Source organism: Ascaphus truei, chromosome 4 (genome assembly GCF_040206685.1).
Source record: "Ascaphus truei isolate aAscTru1 chromosome 4, aAscTru1.hap1, whole genome shotgun sequence".
Classification (NCBI taxonomy): domain Eukaryota; kingdom Metazoa; phylum Chordata; class Amphibia; order Anura; family Ascaphidae; genus Ascaphus; species Ascaphus truei.
Window position 1 is genome coordinate 313,082,510 of NC_134486.1, and position 16,326 is coordinate 313,098,835.

Here is a 16,326-nt window from a genome sequence, read left to right on the forward strand (position 1 = left end):
GTTCGTCTTTTTTCTCTTAAGCTCAAATGTATATTGTTATGGTACTGTTAATTAATATATACTGTAGTGAGGGTGAATGGGTCTATGTACTAAGTTATTAATGTGCACTTTTTGCCACACAATTTATGCCTACAAAAAAGTCAATGTGTTTTAACTTGTGGGTGGGGCGGCAAGGCCTGGGGACTGGGGAGGGTCATGTGTTCAAAGTTGTACCAATGAAATAGCATTGATTGAATCAATGACTGCAGCTCACTCCTATACATGGTATGTTTCTACGACTTTTTAAATAACTCACTTTGGGCATTCATAGCACCCACCTTAATCTCTTTTATGGGGAGACATAAGCAGCCAAAGAGGGGGAGTTGTGTAATTATGTAAGTCACTATTTGTTTCTGGCAAGGTACCACCGTTATTATTGTAATTACTATAACTAATTTGAAGAAACAAACTATTTCCGCTCAAGGCTGGTGAAGTACAATTACTGAGATAAATAATTTCATTACACAGATTCAAATTGTGTTTAGTTATAGAAACCTCCATAGACGTCATAGATACGTTACAAAATGATATTGAATATTTACTGATTTCCAATTGCTTGAAGATGAATAAGTACAATGCTAAATCAGATGTACATATCTGATTAAATAAATTAGGATTGTGTTTTTGCCGAAATGCTAAACTAAATGAATATCATAAAATAAAGAAAAACTGTAGCTGCCAAAATCTGGTTATTGAAAGAGACGAAAAAATGTTCTTGTGGTTGCTGCAATTGTGATGTCAACTTCTATGTATACCCACAGAAATAATGCAACAAAATAATTTTGTGTTTTATTTCTTTGTATCAAACTCCACTTCCCAACCTTTCTGCATGAGGACTCTTTCAACTGTGCCTGTGACATTTTAATACCTTACGCCATAGATTTTAATAACAACCTACGTTAAGTTATTATTATTATTATTATTAATATTATGTAGCAATACAGGTAATGCTTGATGTCTCATGTCCCTTAAGGTAACTGCTCCAAACGATGTGGATATTTAAAGCAGAGTGGATAAGTCCTTAAAAGACAAGCACAGTGTACAGGTATATGGCAAATTGTGATCTATTAAGTGGAGAACATTCCAGTATAGTGTCCATTGGGGAATATTCTTAACTTAATCAGTCACCATTCACTATCCATAGTGTAATATAAAGTCCAAGGCAGGGCCGGCCCATCCATTAGGCGAACCTAGGCGGTCGCCTGGGGCGCAAAGGTCCTGGGGGCGCATTAATAATAATAATTATTTCTTCTTATTATTTTTTATTTATCTTTTTTTTTAAATAATTTTTCTTTTTCTTGTCTGGTATTTTGGCGTCCTATTATTTTTATTTTGCGTCGCGCTGGGGTGCTGTGCACACTCTGCAGCCCCAATAGCTACGCCACTGTTTGTTTTATTTTTGGGGTGCATATTTTAAGTTTCACCTAGGGCGCATGAAACCCTTGCACCGACCCTGGTCCAATATCAAATGGTGCTCAGCCGTGGGATACTCATGAGCAACAGTACAAAAACTTAAAGCCTGTATGTAAAATCAGGACGGCTTCTTATTAAATGGTAAGGCTTATATGGATAAATTGTGTATATTAGCACAGTTTTAGGAGTTGCTAGCATAGTGAGACATCTGCAGTACTCACAAAATATGGCATTGCTATAGCAATTCAAGAGTTGGCATAGTGCAGGATGGCACAATTTAAAGTGCACAAAGCCAGTACCTTTTTTTTTCTCCTTGATTAAGCTTTCCGTCACTCCATGAGTACCAGGCAGTTCCTGGCATGCTGATCCGTGGTAACAAGGATCCAGAAGTAAAGGTGAAAAATGGAGCACTACCGCAAGTAAAAAATCATCACATGGTGACCCCAATACAAATGGAATTTATTGAAGTCTCATGGGCAACAAGATAAAAAGTGCACCACCTTGTGCATTTCGCGCAACATAAGCGCTTTATCAAGGTGTATTAGAGTAAAACATTGTAGCACTTTTCATATAGCCATTCCGGGAACAACCTAGCCGGCAAGCGACCTTTTGATTGGTTGAACCAGAGTGTATAAACTCACATTCTACTTGTCGCTTACAAAGCCACACCCACAAATGGGGATGAACCACCGAAGGTTCCTCTACAATGTGGCACGCAAAGTAACATGAGTATGTGGCTGAAACTCCAGAAAATGTGCCTATATGCTGGAGGGTGTATGTGAATGCCTAAAAGTCAATCATAAAATGCAACAGTGGACAATGACACCTGAGCATGATCGCCCACAGACAGATAACTATCAGCCCCTCCCCCCCCCCCCACACACACACACAAAATACCGGAAGGGAAATAAGCAACAAGGTTAAACAACCCAACTTAAAGTCTTCATTCAGACCATTTGGGGTCATAGTACTGAGTTCATGTATGGTCTTGGCTTTAAGTTGTAATAACAGTTTATTTCTTTCACCCCCTCATGGGGAGGCACAAGCCTGTAAGATAGGCATGCACCGCAGGGTCACGAGGCTGTGCTTGTATTTCTTCACGTGGCGCACCACTGGTTGGTGCTTGAGTTCGTCATCATCCTCCGTGATTGTCAGGGCTTTTCTAATCGCACATCTGTGAATGCTGATGCGTTCCTTCAGCATTCTTATCATCTTGCCGATGTAATAGTGACCGCACAGGCATTTGATGAAGTATGTGAAAAGAAAATAAAGTGCGCAGCTAACTAATTAAGTGACGTGATAATAAGTGTTAAGAACATAACCTTGAGCGGAGCGTCTGCAGCTGCGATGGAGGGGGGCTCAGAAACCCCCTAGACTAACAGATAAAGACAAAAAAGACACAGCGCACAACGCTCATAGTGCATAATACAATATAATAAAGGTACAATTAATTAGGGTAAGTAATGTGCGTACATCAATATAGATAAATATATGCAGTTAGGGATAATGTTACCCAACGCCTCAGGAAACCGGAAGGAGTATCCTCACAAGGGTTATGGCGCTGGTGTCTCGGATGCAGGATACTATTGGTAAGTAGGTAAGTAGATCGCCTCTAATAAGTTCTTTTTCCCCAAGAGCACGAGTCCAAAGCTGCTGCTGCCACTTGCAGTTCTTTGCCAGAGCACAGCTCCACACCGGCCGGGTCCTCTCACTCCCCTCTGTGCAGAAGCACTTCCGGGTCGATGACGTCACCACGGGGGGGGAGCGCTGGTAATCGCGCCGTTCACACTCGATCAGCTCAAATGGTGGGGTAGTAAATTAGAGGTTAAGCTCTTGTCCAATCATCCAACGCGTTTCGAAACGAAATGTTTCTTCATCAGGGATATAGATTAAAGTGGTTCCGGATCAGTTATAAATACTACATGATCGTACCTCATTGGCTAGGCTATCAACTCTCACAGCCAATGGGAAAGTAATGGGGGCGGGTTAATAGTCCCGGTTTCGCGCGTCACTGGTAGCTACCAGTGACGCGCGAAACCGGGACTATTAACCTGCCCCCATTACTTTCCCATTGGCTGTGAGAGTTGATAGCCTAGCCAATGAGGTACGATCATGTAGTATTTATAACTGATCCGGAACCACTTTAATCTATATCCCTGATGAAGAAACATTTCGTTTCGAAACGCGTTGGATGATTGGACAAGAGCTTAACCTCTAATTTACTACCCCACCATTTGAGCTGATCGAGTGTGAACGGCGCGATTACCAGCGCTCCCCCCCCGTGGTGACGTCATCGACCCGGAAGTGCTTCTGCACAGAGGGGAGTGAGAGGACCCGGCCGGTGTGGAGCTGTGCTCTGGCAAAGAACTGCAAGTGGCAGCAGCAGCTTTGGACTCGTGCTCTTGGGGAAAAAGAACTTATTAGAGGCGATCTACTTACCTACTTACCAATAGTATCCTGCATCCGAGACACCAGCGCCATAACCCTTGTGAGGATACTCCTTCCGGTTTCCTGAGGCGTTGGGTAACATTATCCCTAACTGCATATATTTATCTATATTGATGTACGCACATTACTTACCCTAATTAATTGTACCTTTATTATATTGTATTATGCACTATGAGCGTTGTGCGCTGTGTCTTTTTTGTCTTTATTTGATGAAGTACACTACGTACTTCGACTCACAGCTCAAGTACTGTTTCATTTTTATGGGTTGCCCTTCTGGGGATGGGCATACGATTTTCCTGTTTGTAAGAATTGGCAATTGGTGCAACCGTGGCATATATATATATGGCGTCATCACGCTACCACGAGGAGCAAATCATGTACCACTTTGTCAGTCAATGGGTAAAGGGTGGGGGTAGTTGCCACATTGAGGGTGGTTAGGCATTCTGCGTGGGTAGTGGGGGGGTTACCACTTTAATTACTATAGCGGTTACTAACCGCTAAGGTGATTAAGGGGTTAGTGGCCATTAGTTTATTTTTTGATTGTACTGTTGCTGCCCATGGAGGACATGGACGTGAGGACAGTGATGAGGATGGCCTTCATCCTGGCAGGGGTAAGTAGAACTTTTATTTATTTTATGCTGGCTGGATTATATTTTATTTTTAATGGGCAAATGAGCTATTATCCAATCATTATTGTACTGTATGTGTTATGGGGGGGTTGTTGGGGGTAGAGAAGGTGGGTAGTTGGGTTGTTGTGTTTTTTTTTAATGCTTCTTGGGGGTAGTGGGATTTGGTGAAGGGGCAGTTGCCACAAGGATGGGTGGTTAGGCCTCACTATGGTCGTGAAGGGGTTAACTCCTCCCACAACCTTCCCAGCAGGCCTAACCACCCACCATGGGGCTACTACCCCCTTCATCCGCCCCCTCTGCCCCCAATAAACGGAGTACTCAGGTTTAACCCCTTCATTGCCTTAGCAGCTAGCCACTAAGGTAATGAAGCTGTTTTTATTTAAATGTTAATACTAGTGTATGAGAGCAGGGGGTCTCCGGAGCTGAACCAAATTGATTTCAGCCTCGGAGACCCCCTTCTTCCCAAGTTACAGGCCCCGGTATGGGGTGCAGGTATTCCCCTGCAATGTTTAAATCTCCCGTATCACGTGACCGGGATATTTAAATGCATAGGAGATACCGGCACCCCATACCTGTAAATTGGGAAGTAGGGTGTCCCCGGACCTGAAATTAATGTGGTTCAGCTCCGGAGACTCCCTGCTTTTGTACACATATTAAAATTTAAATAAAAGCACTGCGATGGCCTGTGAGAGCAGTGCAGGGAGATGCAGCTCTCTGTGCAACTCTCTCCGTGCAGCTCTTGCAGATCGTACGGGGGAGAACTTTTAGGCTGACATTACGTCACTGCTGTCCCGATTGGTATTGGCATTTTCCTACCTCACAGTTTGTGACTTGTGGAAATGCTTTCAGATTCATTCTGTATACCGTGATAACACAAATGATAAACTGTTCGGTGGGAACATGCCAAACCGTTCGAGATGTGATTTTATCGTAGCAACTAGAATAGGCTCTAATGAGCTGTAATAAATTAAAATGGGTGGGCCATCATATAAAGAATTACCACTGATAACTTGTTTGACTGATGCTAATTCTAATTTGTGTTGGAGTTAATATTCATGGCTACCAGTAATTAGGCAAAGTCAGTGGTATCTTTGAGGTGACCATATAGGTTAATGACGAGGCTGTAGGTGGAATCAATAAACTGGGAAACTAGCTGGCTTATAGAACCGTGTGCAGAATATATTTGATGCCCGGGTGGAATATCCAGTGACATGTGGATCTTTGCAAGCAGATACAGGACTGTAAAAATTGGGTGTTTTTGGACCATACATTTGGTCCATGTGTGTATTCATCTATTCAACTACTAGATAATGCTAAGTATAATAAAATGATCGATTTCACGTTTGGAGTTGTAAGTAGGGTCACTTAGAATGTATTGATAACAGTCATTGTGATTAAATTGTCACATGTCCTCTGCTCTGTAATCGGGGTAGTTTTGAATAACAATAGCTCTACCCTTGTCAGCTGGCTTGATAATGTCGTTATTGTCACATAGTTTACAGAGTGCAAGACATTCATTGCTATTGTGGTTTTGGTAACCATGTTAAAAACCCTTAAGGTACTTGGTGGTGTCATCAGTCACCAATCTCTGGAAGGTGTCAATAAAGGCATTATAAAATGAAGGATTATGCTTGAGGCAGTGAGGGGTTTCAGAGTACCTGATTTCAGATTCTTAAAGAAATCTCTCAGTTTAAGGCTTCTTTAAATCCTGAATAATTAAAGGAGCCACTTAAAGGGATTGGTTGATGTGTAGGCACAAAGGGTTAAGCCCTTATTCAAAAGGATATGTCGTCTGGTGATAGATGGTACAGTAGTTAGACAGATTGTAAATGATGTATTTTGGGGTTTCTTATGTCTTTTACTAACCTGCCCTGGGCCAAACCATTTCCTTTTGTACTTGTTACCCTTTGTCCCTGTCTAAAAAAAGTGCATCAACAGATGTAATGGATGGTGCACTCCAATATCTTTGTAGTCAGGGTCACTGGCACTGTTTGAGGTTTGTGTGTCTCTGTGTCCACTGTTTTGTCATGGACCCTGTCTATTAAAGCATCTATGTGAAGGACGAAAGGGAAGTGTCTGTGTGACACTCAGCCAGGGATAGAACCTTTACTCCTTGTAGTCTGGCTTTACCCCTTGTAGCCTGCTATAACTATCAACCTCACAGCACCCACGAAAGGAAAGCAAATCACATGGTACATAAAACAATCAGCTTACCATGTAATTCCAACAAGTTTGAGCTCCGTCTCAGACAAATTTTATGGATGGATGTATGATTGGTACAGGAGATGATTGGTGGATGTACCATGTGACTGTTAAAAGTGACATCACAGGTCTTATATAAGGACCATAGCAAGGATTTCAGCTATATAGCTGTGTTGCCGGACTCCCCCGCTTGTCTGTGAAGAGGGATGCTGGGACCTTCGATCTGGTCTCAATACGGCCTGACATCACTCATCAGTGACAGAACTAGGGACTCGGATGACTTTTGCGTCTCAGTATATACGTCAGGCCGTATTGACACCAGTTCGAAATCCTTGCTATGGTCCTTAATGTATTAGTTACCACAGCATATGTTCTCACAACCCAGGGGGAGCATGTAGGAAAAAACAACAAAAAACACAAAACTAAGTGCAGACTGTAAACTTCAGTATGGCAGTGTGTGAGGAGACTTGGCTCTTGTGTAAAGCCTACTCACAGGATGGCAGATAGGTAAGGGCAAAAACTGGATCTGGTGAATCTGTGCTGTCGTCTGACTATAGACAGGAGGGCTCTCACACATGTGCATCAGGCAGACAGGAACATGAAAGGATAAGAAGAAATCTCCATGGTGCAGATCAATATAAAAGGGATAACTTTATAATGTAGGTTTAAAAATGTGCACTTACAATAACAAAATCAATAAAAAGCATTTAGCACTTGTGACAAGTGACTCAGGTGTGTCTGGATATGGCCACCGCTCACCGCTCACCGCTCACCGCTCACCGCTCACCGCTCACCGCTCACCGCTCACCGCTCACCGCTCACCGCTCACCGCTCACCGCACTGCAGCTGCTTCTCCTCTCCATGCAGAAAAAGTGTCAGAATCACTTGCAGGGATAGGCTGGATCACCACACTCCCCAGGTGTCCCCTCTGTGCCCCGGGAAGGCAGGCTCTCTCCCCGCGCTGCTGTGTATGTTCCCTGGATGCCGGGTGAATCACCTCCAGCTTGCTTCAGTGAGGGTGATGTCACTTCATGGTGGCCATCTTAGGTATCGAAAAGATCCCTTATACCGTCTCAGTTTTTGTGTTCTGCCTCTTGATTATGATCGTAATGTGGAGTGCCTCTTTTGCATGTAATTATCAATAAATTCTGTAAAAATAAATGGTACAGTAATTAAATTCGTAAAATGTAATGTTGTTCATTTTAGTGGATAAGCATTATTATTAAAATAACTTTAGTTTATGGTAACACGTTAAATAGCATAGCGAAGGTCAGTGTATCTGGGCCTGACAGTACAGTAAGTATCATAGTCCATTGCGGGATGGTGCTTAGATTATAGGAGACTGAAAAGCATACATACTGTAGCAATGTAAATAGTATATCATCTGGAATGCCTTCAGTAATATATATATATATATACTCATCACCTTGAGAAAGGTCCCGTGTGGAGGACCGAAACGTTGGTTATTATGTCTCACTGAATACAATATTTTTTTTGACAACCTCATGGAGTGCTGCCTCTGATATTCGCTCATACGGTATCGTATTACTTATATATATATATATATATATATATATATATATATATATATATGAGAAAGAACAAAAAAATGTGGCGCCAGAGTAGTACTAGGTGAACTATAAGTGAATGAACTGTAGTGATTCTATATAAATAAAGTGCATATGATTCTTAAAGTGTACCTAAAATTTTACCTAAACTACAAATGTGCAATAATGGATAATTTATACCTAACCGTGATATTAGAAATTCTATTCTACATAACACAACACCTTAAAGAATATATAACAAATATGAAAAATATTATTAAAAAAATATATATATATATACAATACAAAAAGTGCTAAAAAATGAAAAACATGAAAAAAATATAAAAAGTCCAACCAGTCCTTCAATAGTCAGTCCATATAAATTGGTATGGATGTATACAAGGGGGTCTTCGGCTGCTCTCAAATGGGATAAACCACCTCCACGAGTACCTACAAGCAAAAAAAGAGAGAGAGCGCACGCCCCATAGCATAACACTGTTGTATATTTATTTAAAATAGGGGAAGGGAAGGAACAGGGGGGGGGGGGGAATCAAACTCACAAGATGTAAGAATATAAAAGGCAATTTGTGAATAATATCACCACCATCCGGTTCTGCTGGGCAAAATCACCTCCCGACCGCTGATCAGGACGGCTGCAAACCGGATACCAGGGACGCCGCTACACCGTTTATCTGCTGCCCAAATTCAGCTCTCCACTTCCGAAATGGCCGCTGTATTCTTCCCGCGCTGTGTCTGGCCTCAGGCGCGTGCGCAGTGTCTTCGTGACGTAATCGCGCTCTCAGTTTCCCTGACGCGTTTCGTCACCAGTCGGCGACTTTCTCAAAGGGCTATATATATATGTATATATATAGATAGATGATAGATAGATAGATAGATAGATAGATAGATAGATAGATAGATAGATAGATAGATAGCATTATCCTTATTGTATAGAAAGGAGGAATAAAGGCCTAGTGAGATCTAGTAAAGTTCCCACATAATGTGGCATAATAATTATCCTCCATGAAGGAAAACATACATCTTTACTAATGGGCAACTCACATAAAGGCCATTGCCTGTTGCGTGCCCTCCATCCGATCCAGGCAAATCCTTGGTGTGTCAATCTGCAAAAATGCAGATCCAAGCAGGTGTAGATGGAAAACGGAGCACAACCACAAGTGGGAAAAAGAGTGATCACAAGAGGACACCAATAAAAAATATATTTATTGCTGCCACATGGACAAGATAAAAAAAATGCACCACCTACGTGCTTACCACAATGGTTGGTAAGTGTCAGTGTGGAGTCTGTAGCAATGAGTCCAGGTTTATGGAAATCTCTTTAGACACTTTAAATGAAATGGGGACAGTATAACATCTGACTTTAAATTGACTTGGTGCTGCATTAAAGGGGCAATGACACGTGGGTGGGCTGAGCAAGAGTTTTTATTCAGCCATCGCAACATGAAACACACACAAAACAAAACTAGCTTTAAGTTAGCATAAGGGAAAATAAAGAACCAGTTAATTGGAGTTCTGTGCCCATTGTAATATAGAGTCTTAATATCTTGTCACTTCTCCTCATGGGATACATGGGATACATGGGTCCTGAGGGCTGTCTGACAGAACAGACCCCAACTATTTGCAAAGTCTCTCTGCAACCCTTCCAGGATGATAGATTTCACACCAGTGGTCACATAAGTTTAGTGATAGTAGGTGATGGGATAAAATAGATCTTCCGTTAGCAGTTCCCAGTATAGGACACAACTTCAGTCACAGGGCAGTTGCCTTCCTGAACAAAGACTGCACATAGTGAGCTAGATTGTCCTTTTTAAAGTCCTAATGATGCAGCTGTGATCTGCTCTAATTAACTTAGCTCCCTATGTTAACTAGTGCTCTGCTGGAATCAAAAGCTACACATACGTTTCCCAGGCATAGCTGTCAGACCTATCGACCCTGCTACACATGGGTACTCCATTATCATACTGTACTTTACACTGAAATACAGTAAGCTGATACCCAATTGGGGGCTGTCCATCAATGATATAATAGAGTAGTCTAAGTTATTTTAGGTCATAACTGAGGACTACAGTCATTTTAAAGTCAAACATGATTCACACTGCCATAGAAAGAAATGACTTACTGTACATCCATTTTTAAAACGTCAATGCACCTGCAATAACTAGAACATTTTAAAATGATTGCTTCCTGAGCACCAATCCAGTATACCAATGAAAGCAAAATGTAATTACTGACTTAAGAATCAAAATACAGGTGTTATCATAATTGTGTAATGTATAATCATCATTGCCTCTATCATCAATCACTGACTAATATGGGAAGCATCTTATTTTCATTCTAAAATGCAGGTGATCCTTCGAATAAAGGCAAATTAACACCAAAGTTATGTTATTTGTTTCTGATTTTACTATTTACTTATTTTTTTTTCACAAAAGAGTTCCTAACAGCAAGTGCCATTATTGGATTGTTGACACGTTGAACCGTTAAAAGCTGAATAAAATAATCTGCCAGTATAATTGCCACTAGCATGACGTTTTTGGCATCCTGGCAGTTTTTCCTTAGAAGTATGTACTGTATGCTTAGATTAGAGAAACATTGAAGTGATAAATACCTTCCATATACTTCTACCAAAGGTGATCCAAGGGAGAAAAACATAGAAAACATATAATGACAAATATATATGGAAACTGTGTAGTTGTGGGATTTGGGGAATCACAGTATTGCTAATATTACTATTATTAAAATATAATACACTTGTTTTAGTCCCACGTTTGTATTGTCCATTCAGAAGAAAAACAGTGCATGTGGGTGAGTTGATAGTAAATGTAATGAATGTAAAATAGAACACCATTTCAGAAACATTGATTTATGTACAACATAAAACTGAACTATAATATCTGCCTCAAATAATATTCAATACCAAAACAGTGATTTGAGTGGCTGTTATGTATTCTGCAGTGATGAATGTGAAAGTTTAAACTTAATGCATTCTCTTGATAAAGGTCAGATCATACCAACCAAAACATTAAAACTATCAAAAAGTATTTTATGGGTGAATAAATTCCTGCATTGCAAATCCAATGTATAGGCATACCCCGCTTTAACATATACGCACATGGGACCGGAGCATGTATGTAAAGTGAAAATGTACTTAAAGTGAAGCATTACCGTTTTTCCACTTTACAATGCATGTACTGTACTGTACTGTACTGCAAACATCATATATGTGCATAACTGATGTAAATAATGCATTTGTAACCAAAATAAATACAGTAGGCTTTATTGAAATAAAAATTTTAATGTCAGCTGATTTTTCTTACTAGTGCTGACAGATACAACATAGATGAACGGAAAATTATTTAAAAAATATGTAGGAAGGATGAAGGAGAGGGCATATATTCTACTGTACAGTATTTTTACTGAAAAGGCATGAAGGTGAGGTGCATTTATTTGACTGACTGATATATTTTTGGGACTTTGATTTGTGACTTTGGTGAAAACAATACAGTACAATACTGTACAGTACAGTAGTGTTTTACAATGCTGTGCTTCCTTAGGCTGTGCGTATAGTGCCGGCGACGCAACGGGTGATGTTACCCATCCCCGCTAGCGAAAGTTATATTTCGCTTTGCGCCGGCGTTGCGGGCTCCCGGGCATTTGATTTGTTCAGGGGCTGTCACATGAGGCGACAGCCCTTGACAAATAAAATATTCCCGGCTTCCAAAGTCCGCTCCGTCACATTGCCACCGTCGCGCTTACTATAAGCGCACGCGGCGGCGGCAATGTGTTTGTTTTTGGGCGGTGTCGCCGGCACTATACGCACAACCTTACTCAGGTCCTTGATCAGCTTGGCTTACAGTGGTGAAATTCACAGCCTCTATGTGCTGTACATGTAGTTTCCCCGCTTGATCAGAGCTCCAGTACAGGTAGCTGGTACTGAATGGCACATGCGCGAACTGCTGTTTCCCTATTGGCTGAGGTGAATCATCATCAAGGGGCAGGGGCAGCCACAGCGCAATGAATGGGAGCAAGCAAGGAGGTGAGAGGCGCGCACGCGGGACAGTACTGTATAGCAGCTCTCTCTCCCCCCCTTCTCACACTCTTTCTCCTTTTCACGCACACTCTCTCTCGCCTTCTCACGCACACTCTCTCTCCTTCTCATGCACACTCTCACTCGCATGCACACTCGCGCGCACACTCTCAATCAGTCACGCACTCTTCCAATCAGTCACGCACTCTTCCAATCAGTCACGCACTCTCTCACTCAGTCACGCACTCTCTCACTCAGTCACACACTCTCTCACTCAGTCACGCACGCACTCCCTCAGTCACGCACGCACTCCCTCAGTCACGCACTCTCTCCCTCAGTTACGCACTTTCTCCCTCAGTCATGCACTCTCCCCCTCAGTCACGCACGCTCTCCCTCAGTCACGCACGCTCTCCCTCAGTCACGCACGCTCTCCCTCAGTCACGCACTCTCTCCCTCAGTCATGCACTCTCTCCCTCAGTCAAGCACGCACTCTCCCTCAGTCACGCACGCACTCCCTCAGTCACGCACGCACTCTCTCCCTCAGTCATGCACGCACTCCCTCAGTCACGCACACAGTCACACACACTCAGTCACACACCCACACAGTCACACACCCACAGTCACACACCCACACAGTCACACACCCATACTCAGTCACACACACACTCAGTCACACACACACCGAATGCAGTAGAAGAGCACCTCCTACCCCGTAGCCCGTAGCTCACATGCAAAGTTCCACTCTACAGCAGCAGCAGCAGGGAGGAGGAGGGAGGAGGAGGGAGGAGGGAGGAGGAAGGAGGAGGGAGAAGGGGGAGGAGGAGGGAGGAGGGAGAAGAGCAGGGAGATGCAGTGCGGCCGGAATCACTGTTATAGCTGCTGATTGATGGCGCGCCTGATCTCCCCGTTCCACCTTCCCCCTTACCTGCACTCCCACTCAGATAGGGACCACAATGAAGGAGGTTGCAGTATTGATGAGGTGCGCACAAACGCCGCCCCCTGGTGTCCGTACTCGCGAAGCAAGCGTACGTACACGGGTATGATGCAACTAAAAATAAATGTACGTACTTGCGAGTGTACGTAAAGCAGGTGTACGTAAAATGGGGTATGCCTGTACTGTGCTCTAGTTTAAGCTGCTCAGGGTGTGCGAAGCAGGCCATCTAGTTGTGAGCACTGGCATTCTTATTCAGGGCCGCCGACGGGGGGAGCACCAGGATAACTTTTCTGGGCCCGGTCGTCCAAAGCCTGATGTTAAGTCCCGTCGGAAGTCATGCCCAACTTCTGCTATCAGCCACCTGGGCAGGCCACTACCTCCCAACTTGGTAGAAACCTAACACCCCCACCCCGTTGAACATTCAGGCCCCTGGAATCCCCCACCCCCGTCAATTGTTAGTGCCTCCAGACCCTCCTCCAAGTCAACGGTTCAGGCCCTTACCTCTCTCAACAATCAGGAGCCCTGGTGAAGTCCTGGCCCGGGGAAAGCTGTCGGTGGCCCCTTTCATATTATTAGAACCTTGGTTTTGCAGTGACTTGCTATTTTTCTTTAATAGAGCAGTCTAAAGCATTAAAACAAGGAAGCTAAAAGTTCATGGTCGACTCACTGACTGCAAGCTAAAAGTTACTCACTTCATGTGCTCATTGCCATGCCCAAAAAGAGACTAGAAAATGCTTGGGTTTATGAGTTTTTCATCTAGTATTGATAAGATCCCTATAACAGTTATATCAAAATTTAGTAACGATAGGAGATATTGAGGACTAGGAGGGAGTGTGATACCGATGATGTTAAAGTACAATAGTCTTGATTGGCAAAATCTTTGATCATTTTAGGACAGGCCACAAGTGACCTCGCCGCATGGACACTCAGTGACCGGCCACTTCACCAACAAGGTAAGTCCCTAACCTTACCCTAAACCCTATAATCTTAACCTCTAATACTAACACTTCCCCCTACATTACAGATCTTAACCCCTTTCCCTTAAACCTCTTACCCTATAACTTTACCCTGAATGCTAAAATCCCTTAAATTAGTCTCCTACCCTAACCACTAAAACCCCTAAAGTGAACCCCCTACCCTAGCCGCTGAAACCCCTATAGTTATAAAAAAAAATGAAAAGAATAAATAATTTTGTTGTTCCCTATAGTTTTACCCCTACCCTAAAACTTACCTTATCATAGAAGCAGTTGACGACATAGGGTCCAGTTGCGGTGCGGTTGAGGCAGAGGGTCCCTCTGCAGCTAAAAACAGATGGGAACTTGGTCACCGTTGGATGGCCGCATCCAAATGTCCCCTCTATCTGTGATGTCTTAACTAATAGGCAACAATTATATGCTACATCAAGCAATCTGATATAGCAAGCACTCCTAAGAGTGTGAACAGGGTGAAAAGGGTTAGCCAGTTCCCATCAGTATGGAACTCCCATACTGGGCAATAGGGTTGAATCCACAAATAGGTTCTGCAAGCATGCGGGTTATGAGTGCTAACCCTTTTGCCAAGTTGAACCCTGATGAGCACAAACGGGACCCAGCTTACTTCTTTGTTCAGCTGAATCGTGTCTCTGCATAATAGTAACTGGCTAAGTACTTTTCAGTTTGTTCACACTCTCAGGAGTTTCTGGACTTTATTATACTCACTCACTGTAGCTAAATTATGGTGTTCCACCAATAGATTCCTTCAGGTTTCTGCTACCACACTATCTATCATCTATTCTATATGCCATTTATACAGTTGTGTGAAAAAGAAAGTACACCCTCTTCGAATTTTATGGTTTTACATATCAGGACATAATAACAATCATCTGTTCCTTAGCAGGTCTTAAAAATTGGTAAATACAACCTCAGATGAACAAAAACACATGACATATTACACTGTGTCATGATTTATTTAACAAAAATAAAGCCAAAATGGAGAAGCTATGTGTGATAAACTAAGTACACCCTTACTGCTTCTATAAGAATTAAGATGCTAAGTAGCAGACAGGTGCTGCTAATCAAATGTCATTGATTAACTGATCATCAGCTAGTGTGACCACCTCTATAAAAGCCAAAGTTTTAGCAGTTTGCTTGTCTGGAGCATTCAGGTGTGTGTTAACACAGTGCCAAGGAGAAAAGACATCAGCAATGATCTTAGAGAAGCAATTTTTGCTGCCCATCAGTCTGGGAAGGGTTATAAGGCCATTTCCAAACAATGTAAAGTCCATCATTCTACAGTGAGAAAGATTATTCAAAAGTGGAAAACATTCAAGACAATTGCCAATCTTCCCAGAAGTGCACGTCCCAGCAAATTCACCCCAAGGTCAGACCGTGCAATACTCAGAGAAATTGCAAAAAAAACCAAGAGTTACATCTCAGACTCTACAGGCCTCAGTTAGCATGTTAAATGTTAAAGTTCATGACAGTACAATTACAAAAAGACTGAACAAGTATGGTTTGTTTGGAAGGGTTGCCAGGAGAAAGCCTCTACTCTCTAAAAAGAACATGGCGGCATGGCTTAGGTTTGCAAAGTTGCATCTGAACAAACCACAAGACTTCTGAAACAATGTCCTTTGGACAGACGAGACCAAAGTGGAGATGTTTCTTTCCACATTGCACAGCGCAACATTTGGCGAAAACCAAACACAGCATATCAGCACAAACACCTCATACCAACTGTAAAGCACAGTGGTGGACGGGTGATTTGGGCTTGTTTTGCAGCCACAGGACCTGAGAACCTTGCAGTATTAAGTCGACCATGAACTCCTCTGTATACCAAAGTATTCTAGAGTCAAATGTGAGGCCATCTGTCCGACAGCTAAAGCTTGGCGAAATTGGGTCATGCACAGGAAAATGATCCCAAGCACACCAGCAAATCTACAACAGAATGGCTGAAAAAGAAAAGAATCAAGGTCTTGCAATGGCCCAGTCAAAGTCCAGACCTCAACCCGATTTAAATGCTGTGGTGGGACCTTAAGAGAGCTGTGCATAAACAAATGCCTGCAAACCTCAATGAACTGAAGCAACGTTG